The 20,994-nt window shown below is 45.6% G+C and overlaps 15 non-coding genes across 15 annotated transcripts; 9 read left to right on the top strand and 6 right to left on the bottom strand.

Moving 5' to 3' along the window:
• Nucleotides 1-671: 671 nt before the first annotated feature.
• On the bottom strand, nucleotides 672-745 carry trnan-guu (transfer RNA asparagine (anticodon GUU)). The gene has a single exon. It is a non-coding gene; the product is annotated as a tRNA-Asn (tRNA).
• Nucleotides 746-873: 128 nt separating this feature from the next.
• On the top strand, nucleotides 874-956 carry trnas-aga (transfer RNA serine (anticodon AGA)). Its single transcript has one exon. It is a non-coding gene; the product is annotated as a tRNA-Ser (tRNA).
• Nucleotides 957-2,659: 1,703 nt separating this feature from the next.
• On the bottom strand, nucleotides 2,660-2,733 carry trnan-guu (transfer RNA asparagine (anticodon GUU)). The gene has a single exon. It is a non-coding gene; the product is annotated as a tRNA-Asn (tRNA).
• A 128-nt stretch (nucleotides 2,734-2,861) lies between these two features.
• Nucleotides 2,862-2,944, top strand: trnas-aga (transfer RNA serine (anticodon AGA)). The gene has a single exon. It is a non-coding gene; the product is annotated as a tRNA-Ser (tRNA).
• Nucleotides 2,945-4,850: 1,906 nt separating this feature from the next.
• On the top strand, nucleotides 4,851-4,933 carry trnas-aga (transfer RNA serine (anticodon AGA)). The gene has a single exon. It is a non-coding gene; the product is annotated as a tRNA-Ser (tRNA).
• A 1,904-nt stretch (nucleotides 4,934-6,837) lies between these two features.
• Nucleotides 6,838-6,920, top strand: trnas-aga (transfer RNA serine (anticodon AGA)). Its single transcript has one exon. It is a non-coding gene; the product is annotated as a tRNA-Ser (tRNA).
• Nucleotides 6,921-8,623: 1,703 nt separating this feature from the next.
• Nucleotides 8,624-8,697, bottom strand: trnan-guu (transfer RNA asparagine (anticodon GUU)). Its single transcript has one exon. It is a non-coding gene; the product is annotated as a tRNA-Asn (tRNA).
• A 128-nt stretch (nucleotides 8,698-8,825) lies between these two features.
• On the top strand, nucleotides 8,826-8,908 carry trnas-aga (transfer RNA serine (anticodon AGA)). The gene has a single exon. It is a non-coding gene; the product is annotated as a tRNA-Ser (tRNA).
• A 1,904-nt stretch (nucleotides 8,909-10,812) lies between these two features.
• Nucleotides 10,813-10,895, top strand: trnas-aga (transfer RNA serine (anticodon AGA)). Its single transcript has one exon. It is a non-coding gene; the product is annotated as a tRNA-Ser (tRNA).
• A 1,703-nt stretch (nucleotides 10,896-12,598) lies between these two features.
• trnan-guu (transfer RNA asparagine (anticodon GUU)) lies at nucleotides 12,599-12,672 on the bottom strand. The gene has a single exon. It is a non-coding gene; the product is annotated as a tRNA-Asn (tRNA).
• Nucleotides 12,673-12,800: 128 nt separating this feature from the next.
• On the top strand, nucleotides 12,801-12,883 carry trnas-aga (transfer RNA serine (anticodon AGA)). Its single transcript has one exon. It is a non-coding gene; the product is annotated as a tRNA-Ser (tRNA).
• Nucleotides 12,884-14,788: 1,905 nt separating this feature from the next.
• On the top strand, nucleotides 14,789-14,870 carry trnaf-aaa (transfer RNA phenylalanine (anticodon AAA)). Its single transcript has one exon. It is a non-coding gene; the product is annotated as a tRNA-Phe (tRNA).
• Nucleotides 14,871-16,755: 1,885 nt separating this feature from the next.
• Nucleotides 16,756-16,838, top strand: trnaf-aaa (transfer RNA phenylalanine (anticodon AAA)). The gene has a single exon. It is a non-coding gene; the product is annotated as a tRNA-Phe (tRNA).
• Nucleotides 16,839-18,685: 1,847 nt separating this feature from the next.
• On the bottom strand, nucleotides 18,686-18,759 carry trnan-guu (transfer RNA asparagine (anticodon GUU)). Its single transcript has one exon. It is a non-coding gene; the product is annotated as a tRNA-Asn (tRNA).
• A 1,916-nt stretch (nucleotides 18,760-20,675) lies between these two features.
• Nucleotides 20,676-20,749, bottom strand: trnan-guu (transfer RNA asparagine (anticodon GUU)). Its single transcript has one exon. It is a non-coding gene; the product is annotated as a tRNA-Asn (tRNA).
• Between the last annotated feature and the right edge of the window lie 245 nt (nucleotides 20,750-20,994).

Genomic DNA, 20,994 nt, shown 5'->3' with positions numbered 1-20,994 from the left:
AAAGAAAATCACAAGGCCCGTGCGAGGCACTAAACCGCATTCAAATACAGCAACCAAATCAGTTAGCGTCAAAGATTTTGTCATTAGAAATTCATACCTCCAGCATTTGGCTGAAAACAAGAGATTGCAGGGGCTGCTCGCTTGTCGGCCGCGGCGCTAGCGACAGCAACAAGTCATGCGCTCACAGCTGAGTCCTCCAACTTACTGGAACTGCATGTGACAGAGCAGTTCAATCCTCAGGCCCTGATTGGACACATTCAATGGGGGTGTTCTCGCGCCGCTCTATGTGATTGGTTGGTTGTTGTCATGTGATCAGGGTGCAGGGCGATGCAAGGAAGCTGCAGTTCTCTGGCAATTGTAATAGTTGCAAGCTTTCCATTCTAATCCATGTATGTGTAAACCTGAGGAAAGTGTAGAAAAGGGTTTTCAGAATGGATTATCCACTGTGGCCGATTTTCCTGCTGGATTTTAATGCAAGAACGCTGCACTTGGAGTATTGGTATAAGGGATGTAGAATATCCATGCTGCCTGGCAGAAGACTGATCGATGACGCGATTGTTCCCATTGGAAACAGGAAGGCAGCAGCAGTATGCTCACCACTGTTCATTTCACGGAATCAAAGACTCCATTTTTAAACAATAGATGAGTTTGCAAAAATTAAAAGTTACTCACGTCTCTGGGTGGGCTCGAACCACCAACCTTTCAGTTAACAGCCGAACGCGCTGGCCCATTGCGCCACAGAGACAGACACGAAAATGTTTGCAATTGGAATTATTCCACATGAACCCATGTGATTATGTGCCAGAGTGTTCACAGCAGAGGCACCGATTTCGATGCAAATGAGAAGCTGCGTGGGTCCAAACCACTGTCAGGGTAGTCGTGGCCGAGTGGTTAAGGCGATGGACTAGAAATCCATTGGGTGTTTCCCCGCGCAGGTTCTATTCCTGCCGACTACGGCAGCGAGGACGTCGTCCCAAATGATCGATTTTTACTTAATTTGACCTGCTGCCTTTCGGTTCCTCTGCCGAGATTCAAAGCTGCAATCAAACAAAGTTTCAAGCAGAAAGTATAACAAGCACTTCACCCCATTATGACATTACGAGAGGCCTAAGCCAAAGGAGAATACTACGTTATTTAACGCTCTTGGAACCGTCAAAGCAATTTTAACCGTCGAAAATATTTTATTTTGCAACCCATTGAAGAAAATGCACGTCTTCCGCGCAGCCATCTTCCAGTTGATGCTGCTTCCTACTGCGATGCTTATTTAATGAACTAAGGCAGACGAGCCACAGTTCTCAACACCGCCGGCCTAAATCGGTACATTAGATCAGAAGAAATAGGAGCAGGATTTGGCCATGCGGCCCTCGATCATGCTCCGCCATTCAATAAGATCATGGCTGATCCTCTACCTCAACTGAAAATTACCGACCTAGCCCCATATACCTTGATTTCCGTAATGTACATATCCATCTCAGTTAATAATGTACTCAACGACTGAACCACCACAGCCCTCTGCGTTAGAAAACTCCAAAGATACACAACCCTTACAATGAAGCAATTTCTCCTCATCTCAATCTTAAATGGCCGGCCCCTTATTCTGAAACTTTGACCCCTAGTTCGGGCTCCACAGCCAGGGTAAACAACCTCTCAGAATCCGCCCAGTCAAGCCATGAAAGAATTTATATGTTCTTCCTTCGTAGCGTCTGCTGAATTCATTTCACCACAGAAAACTATGTTGAGCTGGATGGACAACCAGCAGGAAAAACAATGCAGCCAAAGATTTATTCTCCAACCACATTCCCTGAGGCACGCGGCCATACAAAGGGACAAAAGCAGCACACAAGAGAAAAGGAGATTTGAATCCCGTTCGTAGTGTCGAATTTCCTCAATTTGACCGAACGCCATATGAAGCAACAATTTGAATCAGATATTGCATTTAATTTCAGTCGCAAAATGTTAAGCGATCACACACTGCAAACCGTACGCAAAAAGAAAATCACAAGGCCCGTGCGAGGCACTAAACCGCATTCAAATACAGCAACCAAATCAGTTAGCGTCAAAGATTTTGTCATTAGAAATTCATACCTCCAGCATTTGGCTGAAAACAAGAGATTGCAGGGGCTGCTCGCTTGTCGGCCGCGGCGCTAGCGACAGCAACAAGTCATGCGCTCACAGCTGAGTCCTCCAACTTACTGGAACTGCATGTGACAGAGCAGTTCAATCCTCAGGCCCTGATTGGACACATTCAATGGGGGTGTTCTCGCGCCGCTCTATGTGATTGGTTGGTTGTTGTCATGTGATCAGGGTGCAGGGCGATGCAAGGAAGCTGCAGTTCTCTGGCAATTGTAATAGTTGCAAGCTTTCCATTCTAATCCATGTATGTGTAAACCTGAGGAAAGTGTAGAAAAGGGTTTTCAGAATGGATTATCCACTGTGGCCGATTTTCCTGCTGGATTTTAATGCAAGAACGCTGCACTTGGAGTATTGGTATAAGGGATGTAGAATATCCATGCTGCCTGGCAGAAGACTGATCGATGACGCGATTGTTCCCATTGGAAACAGGAAGGCAGCAGCAGTATGCTCACCACTGTTCATTTCACGGAATCAAAGACTCCATTTTTAAACAATAGATGAGTTTGCAAAAATTAAAAGTTACTCACGTCTCTGGGTGGGCTCGAACCACCAACCTTTCAGTTAACAGCCGAACGTGCTGGCCCATTGCGCCACAGAGACAGACACGAAAATGTTTGCAATTGGAATTATTCCACATGAACCCATGTGATTATGTGCCAGAGTGTTCACAGCAGAGGCACCGATTTCGATGCAAATGAGAAGCTGCGTGGGTCCAAACCACTGTCAGGGTAGTCGTGGCCGAGTGGTTAAGGCGATGGACTAGAAATCCATTGGGTGTTTCCCCGCGCAGGTTCTATTCCTGCCGACTACGGCAGCGAGGACGTCGTCCCAAATGATCGATTTTTACTTAATTTGACCTGCTGCCTTTCGGTTCCTCTGCCGAGATTCAAAGCTGCAATCAAACAAAGTTTCAAGCAGAAAGTATAACAAGCACTTCACCCCATTATGACATTACGAGAGGCCTAAGCCAAAGGAGAATACTACGTTATTTAACGCTCTTGGAACCGTCAAAGCAATTTTAACCGTCGAAAATATTTTATTTTGCAACCCATTGAAGAAAATGCACGTCTTCCGCGCAGCCATCTTCCAGTTGATGCTGCTTCCTACTGCGATGCTTATTTAATGAACTAAGGCAGACGAGCCACAGTTCTCAACACCGCCGGCCTAAATCGGTACATTAGATCAGAAGAAATAGGAGCAGGATTTGGCCATGCGGCCCTCGATCATGCTCCGCCATTCAATAAGATCATGGCTGATCCTCTACCTCAACTGAAAATTACCGACCTAGCCCCATATACCTTGATTTCCGTAATGTACATATCCATCTCAGTTAATAATGTACTCAACGACTGAACCACCACAGCCCTCTGCGTTAGAAAACTCCAAAGATACACAACCCTTACAATGAAGCAATTTCTCCTCATCTCAATCTTAAATGGCCGGCCCCTTATTCTGAAACTTTGACCCCTAGTTCGGGCTCCACAGCCAGGGTAAACAACCTCTCAGAATCCGCCCAGTCAAGCCATGAAAGAATTTATATGTTCTTCCTTCGTAGCGTCTGCTGAATTCATTTCACCACAGAAAACTATGTTGAGCTGGATGGACAACCAGCAGGAAAAACAATGCAGCCAAAGATTTATTCTCCAACCACATTCCCTGAGGCACGCGGCCATACAAAGGGACAAAAGCAGCACACAAGAGAAAAGGCGATTTGAATCCCGTTCGTAGTGTCGAATTTCCTCAATTTGACCGAACGCCATATGAAGCAACAATTTGAATCAGATATTGCATTTAATTTCAGTCGCAAAATGTTAAGCGATCACACACTGCAAACCGTACGCAAAAAGAAAATCACAAGGCCCGTGCGAGGCACTACACCGCATTCAAATACAGCAACCAAATCAGTTAGCGTCAAAGATTTTGGCATTAGAAATTCATACCTCTAGCATTTGGCTGAAAACAAGAGATTGCAGGGGCTGCTCGCTTCTCGGCCGCGGCGCGAGCGACAGCAACAAGTCATCCGCTCACAGCTGAGTCCTCCAACGTACTGGAACTGCATGTGACAGAGCAGTTCAATCCTCAGGCCCTGATTGGACACATTCAATGGGGGTGTTCTCGCGCCGCTCTATGTGATTGGTTGGTTGTTGTCATGTGATCAGGGTGCAGAGCGATGCAAGGAAGCTGCAGTTCTCTGGCAATTGTAATAGTTGCAAGCTTTCCATTCTAATCCATGTATGTGTAAACCTGAGGAAAGTGTAGAAAAGGGTTTTCAGAATGGATTATCCACTGTGGCCGATTTTCCTGCTGGATTTTAATGCAAGAACGCTGCACTTGGAGTATTGGTATAAGGGATGTAGAATATCCATGCTGCCTGGCAGAAGACTGATCGATGAAGCGATTGTTCCCATTGGAAACAGGAAGGCAGCAGCAGTATGCTCACCACTGTTCATTTCACGGAATCAAAGACTCCATTTTTAAACAATAGATGAGTTTGCAAAAATTAAAAGTTACTCACGTTTCTGGGTGGGCTCGAACCACCAACCTGTCAGTTAAGCAGCCGAACGCGCTGGCCCATTGCGCCACAGAGACAGACACGAAAATGTTTGCAATTGGAATTATTCCACATGAACCCATGTGATTATGTGCCAGAGTGTTCACAGCAGAGGCACCGATTTCGATGCAAATGAGAAGCTGCGTGGATCCAAACCACTGTCAGGGTAGTCGTGGCCGAGTGGTTAAGGCGATGGACTAGAAATCCATTGGGTGTTTCTCCGCGCAGGTTCGAATCCTGCCGACTACGGCAGCGAGGACGTCGTCCCAAATGATCGATTTTTACTTAATTTGACCTGCTGCCTTTCGGTTTCTCTGCCGAGATTCAAAGCTGCAATCAAACAAAGTTTCAAGCAGAAAGTATAACAAGCACTTCACCCCATTATGACATTACGAGAGGCCTAAGCCAAAGGAGAATACTACGTTATTTAACGCTCTTGGAACCGTCAAAGCAATTTTAACCGTCGAAAATATTTTATTTTGCAACCCATTGAAGAAAATGCACGTCTTCCGCGCAGCCATCTTCCAGTTGATGCTGCTTCCTACTGCGATGCTTATTTAATGAACTAAGGCAGACGAGCCACAGTTCTCAACACCGCCGGCCTAAATCGGTACATTAGATCATAAGAAATAGGAGCAGGATTTGGCCATGCGGCCCTCGATCATGCTCCGCCATTCAATAAGATCATGGCTGATCCTCTACCTCAACTGAAAATTACCGACCTAGCCCCATATACCTTGATTTCCGTAATGTACATATCCATCTCAGTTAATAATGTACTCAACGACTGAACCACCACAGCCCTCTGCGTTAGAAAACTCCAAAGATACACAACCCTTACAATGAAGCAATTTCTCCTCATCTCAATCTTAAATGGCCGGCCCCTTATTCTGAAACTTTGACCCCTAGTTCGGGCTCCACAGCCAGGGTAAAAAACCTCTCAGAATCCGCCCAGTCAAGCCATGAAAGAATTTATATGTTCTTCCTTCGTAGCGTCTGCTGAATTCATTTCACCACAGAAAACTATCTTTAGCTGGATGGGCAACCAGCAGGAAAAACAATGCAGCCAAAGATTTATTCTCCAACCACATTCCCTGAGGCACGCGGCCATACAAAGGGACAAAAACAGCACACAAGAGAAAAGGCGATTTGAATCCCGTTCGTAGTGTCGAATTTCCTCAATTTGACCGAACGCCATATGAAGCAACAATTTGAATCAGATATTGCATTTAATTTCAGTCGCAAAATGTTAAGCGATCACACACTGCAAACCGTACGCAAAAAGAAAATCACAAGGCCCGTGCGAGGCACTAAACCGCATTCAAATACAGCAACCAAATCAGTTAGCGTCAAAGATTTTGGCATTAGAAATTCATACCTCTAGCATTTGGCTGAAAACAAGAGATTGCAGGGGCTGCTCGCTTCTCGGCCGCGGCGCGAGCGACAGCAACAAGTCATCCGCTCACAGCTGAGTCCTCCAACGTACTGGAACTGCATGTGACAGAGCAGTTCAATCCTCAGGCCCTGATTGGACACATTCAATGGGGGTGTTCTCGCGCCGCTCTATGTGATTGGTTGGTTGTTGTCATGTGATCAGGGTGCAGAGCGATGCAAGGAAGCTGCAGTTCTCTGGCAATGTTAATAGTTGCAAGCTTTCCATTCTAAACCATGTATGTGTAAATCTGAGGAAAGTGCAGAAAGGGTTTTCAGAATGGATTATCCACTGTGGCCGATTTTCCTGCTGGATTTTAATGCAAGAACGCTGCACTTGGAGTATTGGTATAAGGGATGTAGAATATCCATGCTGCCTGGCAGAAGACTGATCGATGAAGCGATTGTTCCCATTGGAAACAGGAAGGCAGCAGCAGTATGCTCACCACTGTTCATTTCACGGAATAAAAGACTCCATTTTTAAACAATAGATGAGTTTGCAAAAATTAAAAGTTACTCACGTCTCTGGGTGGGCTCGAACCACCAACCTTTCAGTTAACAGCCGAACTCGCTGGCCCATTGCGCCACAAAAACAGACACGAAAATGTTTGCAATTGGAATTATTCCACATGAACCCATGTGATTATGTGCCAGAGTGTTCACAGCAGAGGCACCGATTTCGATGCAAATGAGAAGCTGCGTGGGTCCAAACCACTGTCAGGGTAGTCGTGGCCGAGTGGTTAAGGCGATGGATTAGAAATCCATTGGGTGTTTCCCCGCGCAGGTTCGAATCCTGCCGACTACGGCACCGAGGACGTCGTCCCAAATGATCGATTTTTACTTAATTTGAACTGCTGCCTTTCGGTTCCTCTGCCGAGATTCAAAGCTACAATCAAACAAAGTTTCAAGCAGAAAGTATAACAAGCACTTCACCCCATTATGACATTACGAGAGGCCTAAGCCAAAGGAGAATACTACGTTATTTAACGCTCTTGGAACCGTCAAAGCAATTTTAACCGTCGAAAATATTTTATTTTGCAACCCATTGAAGAAAATGCACGTCTTCCGCGCAGCCATCTTCCAGTTGATGCTGCTTCCTACTGCGATGCTTATTTAATGAACTAAGGCAGACGAGCCACAGTTCTCAACACCGCCGGCCTAAATCGGTACATTAGATCATAAGAAATAGGAGCAGGATTTGGCCATGCGGCCCTCGATCATGCTCCGCCATTCAATAAGATCATGGCTGATCCTCTACCTCAACTGAAAATTACCGACCTCGCCCCATATACCTTGATTTCCGTAATGTACATATCCATCTCAGTTAATAATGTACTCAACGACTGAACCACCACAGCCCTCTGCGTTAGAAAACTCCAAAGATACACAACCCTTACAATGAAGCAATTTCTCCTCATCTCAATCTTAAATGGCCGGCCCCTTATTCTGAAACTTTGACCCCTAGTTCGGGCTCCACAGCCAGGGTAAACAACCTCTCAGAATCCGCCCAGTCAAGCCATGAAAGAATTTATATGTTGTTCCTTCGTAGCGTCTGCTGAATTCATTTCACCACAGAAAACTATGTTTAGCTGGATGGACAACCAGCAGGAAAAACAATGCAGCCAAAGATTTATTCTCCAACCACATTCCCTGAGGCACGCGGCCATACAAAGGGACAAAAGCAGCACACAAGAGAAAAGGCGATTTGAATCCCGTTCGTAGTGTCGAATTTCCTCAATTTGACCGAACGCCATATGAAGCAACAATTTGAATCAGATATTGCATTTAATTTCAGTCGCAAAATGTTAAGCGATCACACACTGCAAACCGTACGCAAAAAGAAAATCACAAGGCCCGTGCGAGGCACTAAACCGCATTCAAATACAGCAACCAAATCAGTTAGCGTCAAAGATTTTGGCATTAGAAATTCATACCTCTAGCATTTGGCTGAAAACAAGAGATTGCAGGGGCTGCTCGCTTCTCGGCCGCGGCGCTAGCGACAGCAACAAGTCATCCGCTCACAGCTGAGTCCTCCAACGTACTGGAACTGCATGTGACAGAGCAGTTCAATCCTCAGGCCCTGATTGGACACATTCAATGGGGGTGTTCTCGCGCCGCTCTATGTGATTGGTTGGTTGTTGTCATGTGATCAGGGTGCAGAGCGATGCAAGGAAGCTGCAGTTCTCTGGCAATTGTAATAGTTGCAAGCTTTCCATTCTAATCCATGTATGTGTAAACCTGAGGAAAGTGTAGAAAAGGGTTTTCAGAATGGATTATCCACTGTGGCCGATTTTCCTGCTGGATTTTAATGCAAGAACGCTGCACTTGGAGTATTGGTATAAGGGATGTAGAATATCCATGCTGCCTGGCAGAAGACTGATCGATGAAGCGATTGTTCCCATTGGAAACAGGAAGGCAGCAGCAGTATGCTCACCACTGTTCATTTCACGGAATCAAAGACTCCATTTTTAAACAATAGATGAGTTTGCAAAAATTAAAAGTTACTCACGTCTCTGGGTGGGCTCGAACCACCAACCTTTCAGTTAACAGCCGAACGCGCTGGCCCATTGCGCCACAGAGACAGACACGAAAATGTTTGCAATTGGAATTATTCCACATGAACCCATGTGATTATGTGCCAGAGTGTTCACAGCAGAGGCACCGATTTCGATGCAAATGAGAAGCTGCGTGGGTCCAAACCACTGTCAGGGTAGTCGTGGCCGAGTGGTTAAGGCGATGGACTAGAAATCCATTGGGTGTTTCCCCGCGCAGGTTCGAATCCTGCCGACTACGGCACCGAGGACGTCGTCCCAAATGATCGATTTTTACTTAATTTGAACTGCTGCCTTTCGGTTCCTCTGCCGAGATTCAAAGCTGCAATCAAACAAAGTTTCAAGCAGAAAGTATAACAAGCACTTCACCCCATTATGACATTACGAGAGGCCTAAGCCAAAGGAGAATACTACGTTATTTAACGCTCTTGGAACCGTCAAAGCAATTTTAACCGTCGAAAATATTTTATTTTGCAACCCATTGAAGAAAATGCACGTCTTCTGCGCAGCCATCTTCCAGTTGATGCTGCTTCCTACTGCGATGCTTATTTAATGAACTAAGCCAGACGAGCCACAGTTCTCAACACCGCCGGCCTAAATCGGTACAATAGATCATAAGAAATAGGAGCAGGATTTGGCCATGCGGCCCTCGATCATGCTCCGCCATTCAATAAGATCATGGCTGATCCTCTACCTCAACTGAAAATTACCGACCTAGCCCCATATACCTTGATTTCCGTAATGTACATATCCATCTCAGTTAATAATGTACTCAACGACTGAACCACCACAGCCCTCTGCGTTAGAAAACTCCAAAGATACACAACCCTTACAATGAAGCAATTTCTCCTCATCTCAATCTTAAATGGCCGGCCCCTTATTCTGAAACTTTGACCCCTAGTTCGGGCTCCACAGCCAGGGTAAAAAACCTCTCAGAATCCGCCCAGTCAAGCCATGAAAGAATTTATATGTTCTTCCTTCGTAGCGTCTGCTGAATTCATTTCACCACAGAAAACTATCTTTAGCTGGATGGACAACCAGCAGGAAAAACAATGCAGCCAAAGATTTATTCTCCAACCACATTCCCTGAGGCACGCGGCCATACAAAGGGACAAAAACAGCACACAAGAGAAAAGGCGATTTGAATCCCGTTCGTAGTGTCGAATTTCCTCAATTTGACCGAACGCCATATGAAGCAACAATTTGAATCAGATATTGCATTTAATTTCAGTCGCAAAATGTTAAGCGATCACACACTGCAAACCGTACGCAAAAAGAAAATCACAAGGCCCGTGCGAGGCACTAAACCGCATTCAAATACAGCAACCAAATCAGTTAGCGTCAAAGATTTTGGCATTAGAAATTCATACCTCTAGCATTTGGCTGAAAACAAGAGATTGCAGGGGCTGCTCGCTTCTCGGCCGCGGCGCGAGCGACAGCAACAAGTCATCCGCTCACAGCTGAGTCCTCCAACGTACTGGAACTGCATGTGACAGAGCAGTTCAATCCTCAGGCCCTGATTGGACACATTCAATGGGGGTGTTCTCGCGCCGCTCTATGTGATTGGTTGGTTGTTGTCATGTGATCAGGGTGCAGAGCGATGCAAGGAAGCTGCAGTTCTCTGGCAATGTTAATAGTTGCAAGCTTTCCATTCTAAACCATGTATGTGTAAATCTGAGGAAAGTGCAGAAAGGGTTTTCAGAATGGATTATCCACTGTGGCCGATTTTCCTGCTGGATTTTAATGCAAGAACGCTGCACTTGGAGTATTGGTATAAGGGATGTAGAATATCCATGCTGCCTGGCAGAAGACTGATCGATGAAGCGATTGTTCCCATTGGAAACAGGAAGGCAGCAGCAGTATGCTCACCACTGTTCATTTCACGGAATAAAAGACTCCATTTTTAAACAATAGATGAGTTTGCAAAAATTAAAAGTTACTCACGTCTCTGGGTGGGCTCGAACCACCAACCTTTCAGTTAACAGCCGAACTCGCTGGCCCATTGCGCCACAAAAACAGACACGAAAATGTTTGCAATTGGAATTATTCCACATGAACCCATGTGATTATGTGCCAGAGTGTTCACAGCAGAGGCACCGATTTCGATGCAAATGAGAAGCTGCGTGGGTCCAAACCACTGTCAGGGTAGTCGTGGCCGAGTGGTTAAGGCGATGGATTAGAAATCCATTGGGTGTTTCCCCGCGCAGGTTCGAATCCTGCCGACTACGGCACCGAGGACGTCGTCCCAAATGATCGATTTTTACTTAATTTGAACTGCTGCCTTTCGGTTCCTCTGCCGAGATTCAAAGCTACAATCAAACAAAGTTTCAAGCAGAAAGTATAACAAGCACTTCACCCCATTATGACATTACGAGAGGCCTAAGCCAAAGGAGAATACTACGTTATTTAACGCTCTTGGAACCGTCAAAGCAATTTTAACCGTCGAAAATATTTTATTTTGCAACCCATTGAAGAAAATGCACGTCTTCCGCGCAGCCATCTTCCAGTTGATGCTGCTTCCTACTGCGATGCTTATTTAATGAACTAAGGCAGACGAGCCACAGTTCTCAACACCGCCGGCCTAAATCGGTACATTAGATCATAAGAAATAGGAGCAGGATTTGGCCATGCGGCCCTCGATCATGCTCCGCCATTCAATAAGATCATGGCTGATCCTCTACCTCAACTGAAAATTACCGACCTCGCCCCATATACCTTGATTTCCGTAATGTACATATCCATCTCAGTTAATAATGTACTCAACGACTGAACCACCACAGCCCTCTGCGTTAGAAAACTCCAAAGATACACAACCCTTACAATGAAGCAATTTCTCCTCATCTCAATCTTAAATGGCCGGCCCCTTATTCTGAAACTTTGACCCCTAGTTCGGGCTCCACAGCCAGGGTAAACAACCTCTCAGAATCCGCCCAGTCAAGCCATGAAAGAATTTATATGTTGTTCCTTCGTAGCGTCTGCTGAATTCATTTCACCACAGAAAACTATGTTTAGCTGGATGGACAACCAGCAGGAAAAACAATGCAGCCAAAGATTTATTCTCCAACCACATTCCCTGAGGCACGCGGCCATACAAAGGGACAAAAGCAGCACACAAGAGAAAAGGCGATTTGAATCCCGTTCGTAGTGTTGAATTTCCTCAATTTGACCGAACGCCATATGAAGCAACAATTTGAATCAGATATTGCATTTAATTTCAGTCGCAAAATGTTAAGCGATCACACACTGCAAACCGTACGCAAAAAGAAAATCACAAGGCCCGTGCGAGGCACTAAACCGCATTCAAATACAGCAACCAAATCAGTTAGCGTCAAAGATTTTGGCATTAGAAATTCATACCTCTAGCATTTGGCTGAAAACAAGAGATTGCAGGGGCTGCTCGCTTCTCGGCCGCGGCGCTAGCGACAGCAACAAGTCATCCGCTCACAGCTGAGTCCTCCAACGTACTGGAACTGCATGTGACAGAGCAGTTCAATCCTCAGGCCCTGATTGGACACATTCAATGGGGGTGTTCTCGCGCCGCTCTATGTGATTGGTTGGTTGTTGTCATGTGATCAGGGTGCAGAGCGATGCAAGGAAGCTGCAGTTCTCTGGCAATTGTAATAGTTGCAAGCTTTCCATTCTAATCCATGTATGTGTAAACCTGAGGAAAGTGTAGAAAAGGGTTTTCAGAATGGATTATCCACTGTGGCCGATTTTCCTGCTGGATTTTAATGCAAGAACGCTGCACTTGGAGTATTGGTATAAGGGATGTAGAATATCCATGCTGCCTGGCAGAAGACTGATCGATGAAGCGATTGTTCCCATTGGAAACAGGAAGGCAGCAGCAGTATGCTCACCACTGTTCATTTCACGGAATCAAAGACTCCATTTTTAAACAATAGATGAGTTTGCAAAAATTAAAAGTTACTCACGTCTCTGGGTGGGCTCGAACCACCAACCTTTCAGTTAACAGCCGAACGCGCTGGCCCATTGCGCCACAGAGACAGACACGAAAATGTTTGCAATTGGAATTATTCCACATGAACCCATGTGATTATGTGCCAGAGTGTTCACAGCAGAGGCACCGATTTCGATGCAAATGAGAAGCTGCGTGGGTCCAAACCACTGTCAGGGTAGTCGTGGCCGAGTGGTTAAGGCGATGGACTAGAAATCCATTGGGTGTTTCCCCGCGCAGGTTCGAATCCTGCCGACTACGGCACCGAGGACGTCGTCCCAAATGATCGATTTTTACTTAATTTGAACTGCTGCCTTTCGGTTCCTCTGCCGAGATTCAAAGCTGCAATCAAACAAAGTTTCAAGCAGAAAGTATAACAAGCACTTCACCCCATTATGACATTACGAGAGGCCTAAGCCAAAGGAGAATACTACGTTATTTAACGCTCTTGGAACCGTCAAAGCAATTTTAACCGTCGAAAATATTTTATTTTGCAACCCATTGAAGAAAATGCACGTCTTCTGCGCAGCCATCTTCCAGTTGATGCTGCTTCCTACTGCGATGCTTATTTAATGAACTAAGCCAGACGAGCCACAGTTCTCAACACCGCCGGCCTAAATCGGTACAATAGATCATAAGAAATAGGAGCAGGATTTGGCCATGCGGCCCTCGATCATGCTCCGCCATTCAATAAGATCATGGCTGATCCTCTACCTCAACTGAAAATTACCGACCTAGCCCCATATACCTTGATTTCCGTAATGTACATATCCATCTCAGTTAATAATGTACTCAACGACTGAACCACCACAGCCCTCTGCGTTAGAAAACTCCAAAGATACACAACCCTTACAATGAAGCAATTTCTCCTCATCTCAATCTTAAATGGCCGGCCCCTTATTCTGAAACTTTGACCCCTAGTTCGGGCTCCACAGCCAGGGTAAACAACCTCTCAGAATCCGCCCAGTCAAGCCATGAAAGAATTTATATGTTCTTCCTTCGTAGCGTCTGCTGAATTCATTTCACCACAGAAAACTATGTTTAGCTGGATGGACAACCAGCAGGAAAAACAATGCAGCCAAAGATTTATTCTCCAACCACATTCCCTGAGGCACGCGGCCATACAAAGGGACAAAAGCAGCACACAAGAGAAAAGGCGATTTGAATCCCGTTCGTAGTGTCGAATTTCCTCAATTTGACCGAACGCCATATGAAGCAACAATTTGAATCAGATATTGCATTTAATTTCAGTCGCAAAATGTTAAGCGATCACACACTGCAAACCGTACGCAAAAAGAAAATCACAAGGCCCGTGCGAGGCACTAAACCGCATTCAAATACAGCAACCAAATCAGTTAGCGTCAAAGATTTTGGCATTGGAAATTCATACCTCTAGCATTTGGCTGAAAACAAGAGATTGCAGGGGCTGCTCGCTTCTCGGCCGCGGCGCTAGCGACAGCAACAAGTCATCCGCTCACAGCTGAGTCCTCCAACGTACTGGAACTGCATGTGACAGAGCAGTTCAATCCTCAGGCCCTGATTGGACACATTCAATGGGGGTGTTCTCGCGCCGCTCTATGTGATTGGTTGGTTGTTGTCATGTGATCAGGGTGCAGAGCGATGCAAGGAAGCTGCAGTTCTCTGGCAATTGTAATAGTTGCAAGCTTTCCATTCTAATCCATGTATGTGTAAACCTGAGGAAAGTGTAGAAAAGTGTTTTCAGAATGGATTATCCACTGTGGCCGATTTTCCTGCTGGATTTTAATGCAAGAACGCTGCACTTGGAGTATTGGTATAAGGGATGTAGAATATCCATGCTGCCTGGCAGAAGACTGATCGATGAAGCGATTGTTCCCATTGGAAACAGGAAGGCAGCAGCAGTATGCTCACCACTGTTCATTTCACGGAATCAAAGACTCCATTTTTAAACAATAGATGAGTTTGCAAAAATTAAAAGTTACTCACGTTTCTGGGTGGGCTCGAACCACCAACCTTTCAGTTAACAGCCGAACGCGCTGGCCCATTGCGCCACAGAGACAGACACGAAAATGTTTGCAATTGGAATTATTCCACATGAACCCATGTGATTATGTGCCAGAGTGTTCACAGCAGAGGCACCGATTTCGAAGCAAATGAGAAGCTGCGTGGGTCCAAACCATCGTCAGGGTAGTCGTGGCCGAGTGGTTAAGGCGATGGACTAAAAATCCATTGGGGTTTCCCCGCGCAGGTTCGAATCTTGCCGACTACGGCACCGAAGACGTCGTCCCAAAAGATTGGTTTTTACTTAATTTGAACTGCTGCCTTTCGGTTCCTCTGCCGAGATTCAAAGCGACAATCAAACAAAGTTTCAAGCAGAAAGCATAACAAGCACTTCACCCCATTATGACGTTACGAGTGGCTTTCGCCAAAGGAGAATACTACGTTATTTAACGTTCTTGAAACCGTCAAAGCAATTTTAACCGTCGAAATATTTTATTTTGCAACCCATTGAAGAAAATGCACGTCTTCCGCGCAGACATCTTCCAGTTGATGCTGCTTCCTACTGCGATGCTTATTTAAAGAACTAAGCCAGACGAGCCACAGTTCTCAACACCGCCGGCCTAAATCGGTACATTAGATCATAAGAAATAGGAGCAGGATTTGGCCATGCGGCCCTCGATGATGCTCCGCCATTCAATAAGATCATGGCTGATCCTCTACCTCAACTGAAAATTACCGACCTAGCCCCATATATCTTGATTTCCGTAATGTACATATCCATCTCAGTTAGGAATGTACTCAACGACTGAACCATCACAGCCCTCTGCGTTAGAAAACTCCAAAGATACACAACCCTTACAATGAAGCAATTTCTCCTCATCTCAATCTTAAATGGCCGGCCCCTTATTCTGAAACTTTGACCCCTAGTTCGGGCTCCACAGCCAGGGTAAACAACCTCTCCGAATCCGCTCAGTCATGCCATGAAAGAATTTATATGTTCTTCCTTCGTAGCGTCTGCTGAATTCATTTCACCACAGAAAACTATGATTAGCTGGATGGACAACCAGCAGGAAAAACAATGCAGCCAAAGATTTATTCTCCAACCACATTCCCTAAGGCACGCGGCCATACAAAGGGACAAAAGCAGCACACAAGAGAAAAGGCGACTTGAATCCCGTTCGTAGTGTCGAATTTCCTCAATTTGACCGAACGCCATATGAAGCAACAACTTGAATCAGATATTGCATTTAATTTCAGTCGCAAAATGTTAAGCGATCACACACTGCAAACCGTACGCAAAAAGAAAATCACAAGGCCCGTGCGAGGCACTAAACCGCATTCAAACACAGCAACCAAATCAGTTAGCATCAAAGATTTTGTCATTAGAAATTCAAACCTCTAGAATTTGGCTGAAAAGAAGAGATTGCAGGGGCTGCTCGCTTCTCGGCCGCGGTGCGAGCGACAGCAACAAGTCATCCGCTCACAGCTGAGTCCTCCAACGTACTGGAACTGCATGTGACAGAGCAGTTGGACACATTCAATGGGGGTGTTCTCGCGCCGCTCTATGTGATTGGTTGGTTGTTGTCATGTGATCAGGGTGCAGAGCGATGCAAGGAAGCTGCAGTTCTCTGGCAATTGTTATAGTTGCAAGCTTTCCATTCTAATCCATGTATGTGTAAACCTGAGGAAAGTGTAGAAAAGTGTTTTCAGAATGGATTATCCACTGTGGCCGATTTTCCTGCTGGATTTTAATGCAAGAACGTTGCACTTGGAGTATTGGTATAAGGGATGTAGAATATCCATGCTGCCTGGCAGAAGACTGATCGATGAAGCGATTGTTCCCATTGGAAACAGGAAGGCAGCAGCAGTATGCTCACCACTGTTCATTTCACGGAATCAAAGACTCCATTTTTAAACAATAGATGAGTTTGCAAAAATTAAAAGTTACTCACGTCTCTGTGTGGGCTCGAACCACCAACCTTTCAGTTAACAGCCGAATGCGCTGGCCCATTGCGCCACAGAGACAGACACGAAAATGTTTGCAATTGGAATTATTCCACATGAACCCATGTGATTATGTGCCAGAGTGTTCACAGCAGAGGCACCGATTTCGAAGCAAATGAGAAGCTGCGTGGGTCCAAACCATCGTCAGGGTAGTCGTGGCCGAGTGGTTAAGGCGATGGACTAAAAATCCATTGGGTGTTTCCCCGCGCAGGTTCGAATCTTGCCGACTACGGCACCGAAGACGTCGTCCCAAATGATCGGTTTTTACTTAATTTGAACTGCTGCCTTTCGGTTCCTCTGCCGAGATTCAAAGCTACAATCAAACAAAGTTTCAAGCAGAAAGCATAACAAGCACTTCACCCCGTTATGACATTACGAGAGGCCTAAGCCAAAGGAGAATACTACGTTATTTAACGGTCTTGATACCGTCAAAGCCATTTTAACCGTCGAAAATATTTTATTTTGCAACCCATTGAAGAAAATGCATGTCTTCCGCGCAGCCATCTTCCAGTTGATGCTGCTTCCTACTGCGATGCTTATTTAATGAACAACGGCAGACGAGCCACAGTTCTCATCACCGCCGGCCTAAATCGGTACATTAGATCATAAGAAATAGGAGCAGGATTTGGCCATGCGGCCCTCGATCATGCTCCGCCATTCAATAAGATCATGGCTGATCCTCTACCTCAACTGAAAATTACCGACCTAGCCCCATATACCTTGATTTCCGTAATGTACATATCCATCTCAGTTAGGAATGTACTCAACGACTGAACCACCACATCCCTCTGTGTTAGAAAACTCCAAAGATACACAACCCTTACAATGAAGCAATTTCTCCTCATCTCAATCTTAAATGGCCGGCCCCTTATTCTGAAAGTTTGACCCCTAGTTCGGGCTCCACATCCAGGGTAAACAACCTCTCAGAATCCGCCCAGTCAAGCCATGAAAGAATTTATATGTTCTTCCTTCGTAGCGTCTGCTGAATTCATTTCACCACAGAAAACTATGTTTAGCTGGATGGACAACCAGCAGGAAAAACAATGCAGCCAAAGATTTATTCTCCAACCACATTCCCTGAGGCACGCGGCCATACAAAGGGACAAAAGCAGCACACAAGAGAAAAGGCGATTTGAATCCCGTTCGCAGTGTCGAATTTCCTCAATTTGACCGAACGCCATATGAAGCAACAATTTGAATCAGATATTGCATTTAATTTCAGTCGCAAATTGTTAAGCGATCACACACTGCAAACCGTACGCAAAAAGAAAATCACAAGGCCCGTGCGAGGCACTAAACCGCATTCAAATACAGCAACCAAATCAGTTAGCGTCAAAGAATTTGTCATTAGAAATTCATACCTCTAGAGTTCTTGCATTAAAATCCAGCAGGAAAATCGGCCACAGTTGATAATCCATTCTGAAAACCATTTTCTGCACTTTCCTCAGGTTTGCACATACATGGATTAGAATGGAAAGCTTGCAACTATTACAATTGCCAGAGAACTGCAGCTTCCTTGCTGAAAACAAGAGATTGAAGGGCTGCTCGCTTCTCGGCCGCGGCGCTAGCGACAGCAACAAGTCATCCGCTCACAGCTGAGTCCTCCAACCTACTGGAACTGCATGTGACAGAGCAGTTCAATCCTCAGGCCCTGATTGGACACATTCAATGGGGGTGTTCTCGCGCCGCTCTATGTGATTGGTTGGTTGTTGTCATGTGATCAGGGTGCAGAGCGATGCAAGGAAGCTGCAGTTCTCTGGCAATTGTAATAGTTGCAAGCTTTCCATTCTAATCCATATATGTGTAAACCTGAGGAAAGTGTAGAAAAGAGTTTTCAGAATGGATTATCCACTGTGGCCGATTTTCCTGCTGGATTTTAATGCAAGAACGCTGCACTTGGAGTATTGGTATAAGGGATGTAGAATATCCATGCTGCCTGGCAGAAGACTGATCGATGAAGCGATTGTTCCCATTGGAAACAGGAAGGCAGCAGCAGTATGCTCACCACTGTTCATTTCACGGAATCAAAGACTCCATTTTTAAACAATAGATGTGTTTGCAAACATTAAAAGTTACTCACGTCTCTGGGTGGGCTCGAACCACCAACCTTTCAGTTAACAGCCGAACGCGCTGGCCCATTGCGCCACAGAGACAGACACGAAAATGTTTGCAATTGGAATTATTCCACATGAACCCATGTGATTATGTGCCAGAGTGTTCACAGCAGAGGCACCGATTTCGAAGCAAATGAGAAGCTGCGTGGGTCCAAACCACCGCCAGGGTAGTCGTGGCCGAGTGGTTAAGGCGATGGATTAGATAATATATTGAGGGTTTCCCCGCGCAGGTTCCAATCTCTGCCGACTGCGGCACCGAGGACGTCGTCCCAAATGATCGGTTTTTACTTAATTTGAACTGCTGACTTTCGGTTCCTCTGCCGAGATTCAAAGCTGCAATCAAACAAAGTTTCAAGCAGAAAGTATAACAAGCACTTCACCCCGTTATGACATTACGAGAGGCCTAAGCCAAAGGAGAATACTACGTTATTTAACGCTCTTGAAACCGTCAAAGCAATTTTAACCGTCGAAAATGTTTTATTTTGCAACCCATTGAAGAAAATGCACTTCTTCCGCGCAGCCATCTTCCAGTTGATGCTGCTTCCTACTGCGATGCTTATTTAATGAACTAAGGCAGACGAGCCACAGTTCTCAACACCGCCGGCCTAAATCGGTACATTAGATCATAAGAAATAGGAGCAGGATTTGGCCATGCGGCCCTCGATCATGCTCCGCCATTCAATAAGATCATGGCTGATCCTCTACCTCAACTGAAAATTACCGACCTAGCCCCATATACCTTGATTTCCGTAATGTACATATCCATCTCAGTTAGGAATGTACTCAACGACTGAACCACCACAGCCCTCTGCGTTAGAAAACTCCAAAGATACACAACCCTTACAATGAAGCAATTTCTCCTCATCTCAATCTTAAATGGCCGGCCCCTTATTCTGAAACTTTGACCTCTAGTTCGGGCTCCACAGCCAGGGTAAACAACCTCTCAGAATCCGCCCAGTCAAGCCATGAAAGAATTTATATGTTCTTCCTTCGTAGCGTCTGCTGAATTCATTTCACCACAGAAAACTATGTTTAGCTGGATGGACAACCAGCAGGAAAAACAATGCAGCCAAAGATGTATTCTCCAACCACTTTCCCTGAGGCACGCGGCCATACAAAGGGACAAAAGCAGCACACAAGAGAAAAGGCGATTTGAATCCCGTTCGCAGTGTCGAATTTCCTCAATTTGACCGAACGCCATATGAAGCAACAATTTGAATCAGATATTGCATTTAACTTCAGTCGCAAAATGTTAAGCGATCACACACTGCAAACCGTACGCAAAAAGAAAATCACAAGGCCCGTGCGAGGCACTAAACCGCATTCAAATACAGCAACCAAATCAGTTAGCGTCAAAGATTTTGTCATTAGAAATTCATACCTCTAGCATTTGGCTGAAAACAAGAGATTGCAGGGGCTGCTCGCTTCTCGGCCGCGGCGCTAGCGACAGCAACAAGTCATCCGCTCACAGCTGAGTCCTCCAACGTACTGGAACTGCATGTGACAGAGCAGTTCAATCCTCAGGCCCTGATTGGACACATTCAATGGGGGTGTTCTCGCGCCGCTCTATGTGATTGGTTGGTTGTTGTCATGTGATCAGGGTGCAGAGCGATGCAAGGAAGCTGCAGTTCTCTGGCAATTGTAATAGTTGCAAGCTTTCCATTCTAATCCATGTATGTGTAAACCTGAGGAAAGTGTAGAAAAGGGTTTTCAGAATGGATTATCCACTGTGGCCGATTTTCCTGCTGGATTTTAATGCAAGAACGCTGCACTTGGAGTATTGGTATAAGGGATGTAGAATATCCATGCTGCCTGGCAGAAGACTGATCGATGAAGCGATTGTTCCCATTGGAAACAGGAAGGCAGCAGCAGTATGCTCACCACTGTTCATTTCACGGAATCAAAGACTCCATTTTTAAACAATAGATGAGTTTGCAAACATTAAAAGTTACTCACGTCTCTGGGTGGGCTCGAACCACCAACCTTTCAGTTAACAGCCGAACGCGCTGGCCCATTGCGCCACAGAGACAGACACGAAAATGTTTGCAATTGGAATTATTCCACATGAACCCATGTGATTATGTGCCAGAGTGTTCACAGCAGAGGCACCGATTTCGAAGCAAATGAGAAGCTGCGTGGGTCCAAACCACCGCCAGGGTAGTCGTGGCCGAGTGGTTAAGGCGATGGATTAGATAATATATTGAGGGTTTCCCCGCGTAGGTTCCAATCTCTGCCGACTGCGGCACCGAGGACGTCGTCCCAAATGATCGGTTT

This window comes from Somniosus microcephalus, unplaced genomic scaffold (assembly GCF_052327205.1).
Source record: "Somniosus microcephalus isolate GS21.2 unplaced genomic scaffold, FLI_Smic_1.0 unresolved_chr9, whole genome shotgun sequence".
In the NCBI taxonomy this organism is placed as follows: Eukaryota; Metazoa; Chordata; class Chondrichthyes; order Squaliformes; family Somniosidae; genus Somniosus; species Somniosus microcephalus.
Note: the sequence above shows the minus strand (reverse complement) of the source record. Positions and strands in the feature narration are given on the sequence as shown.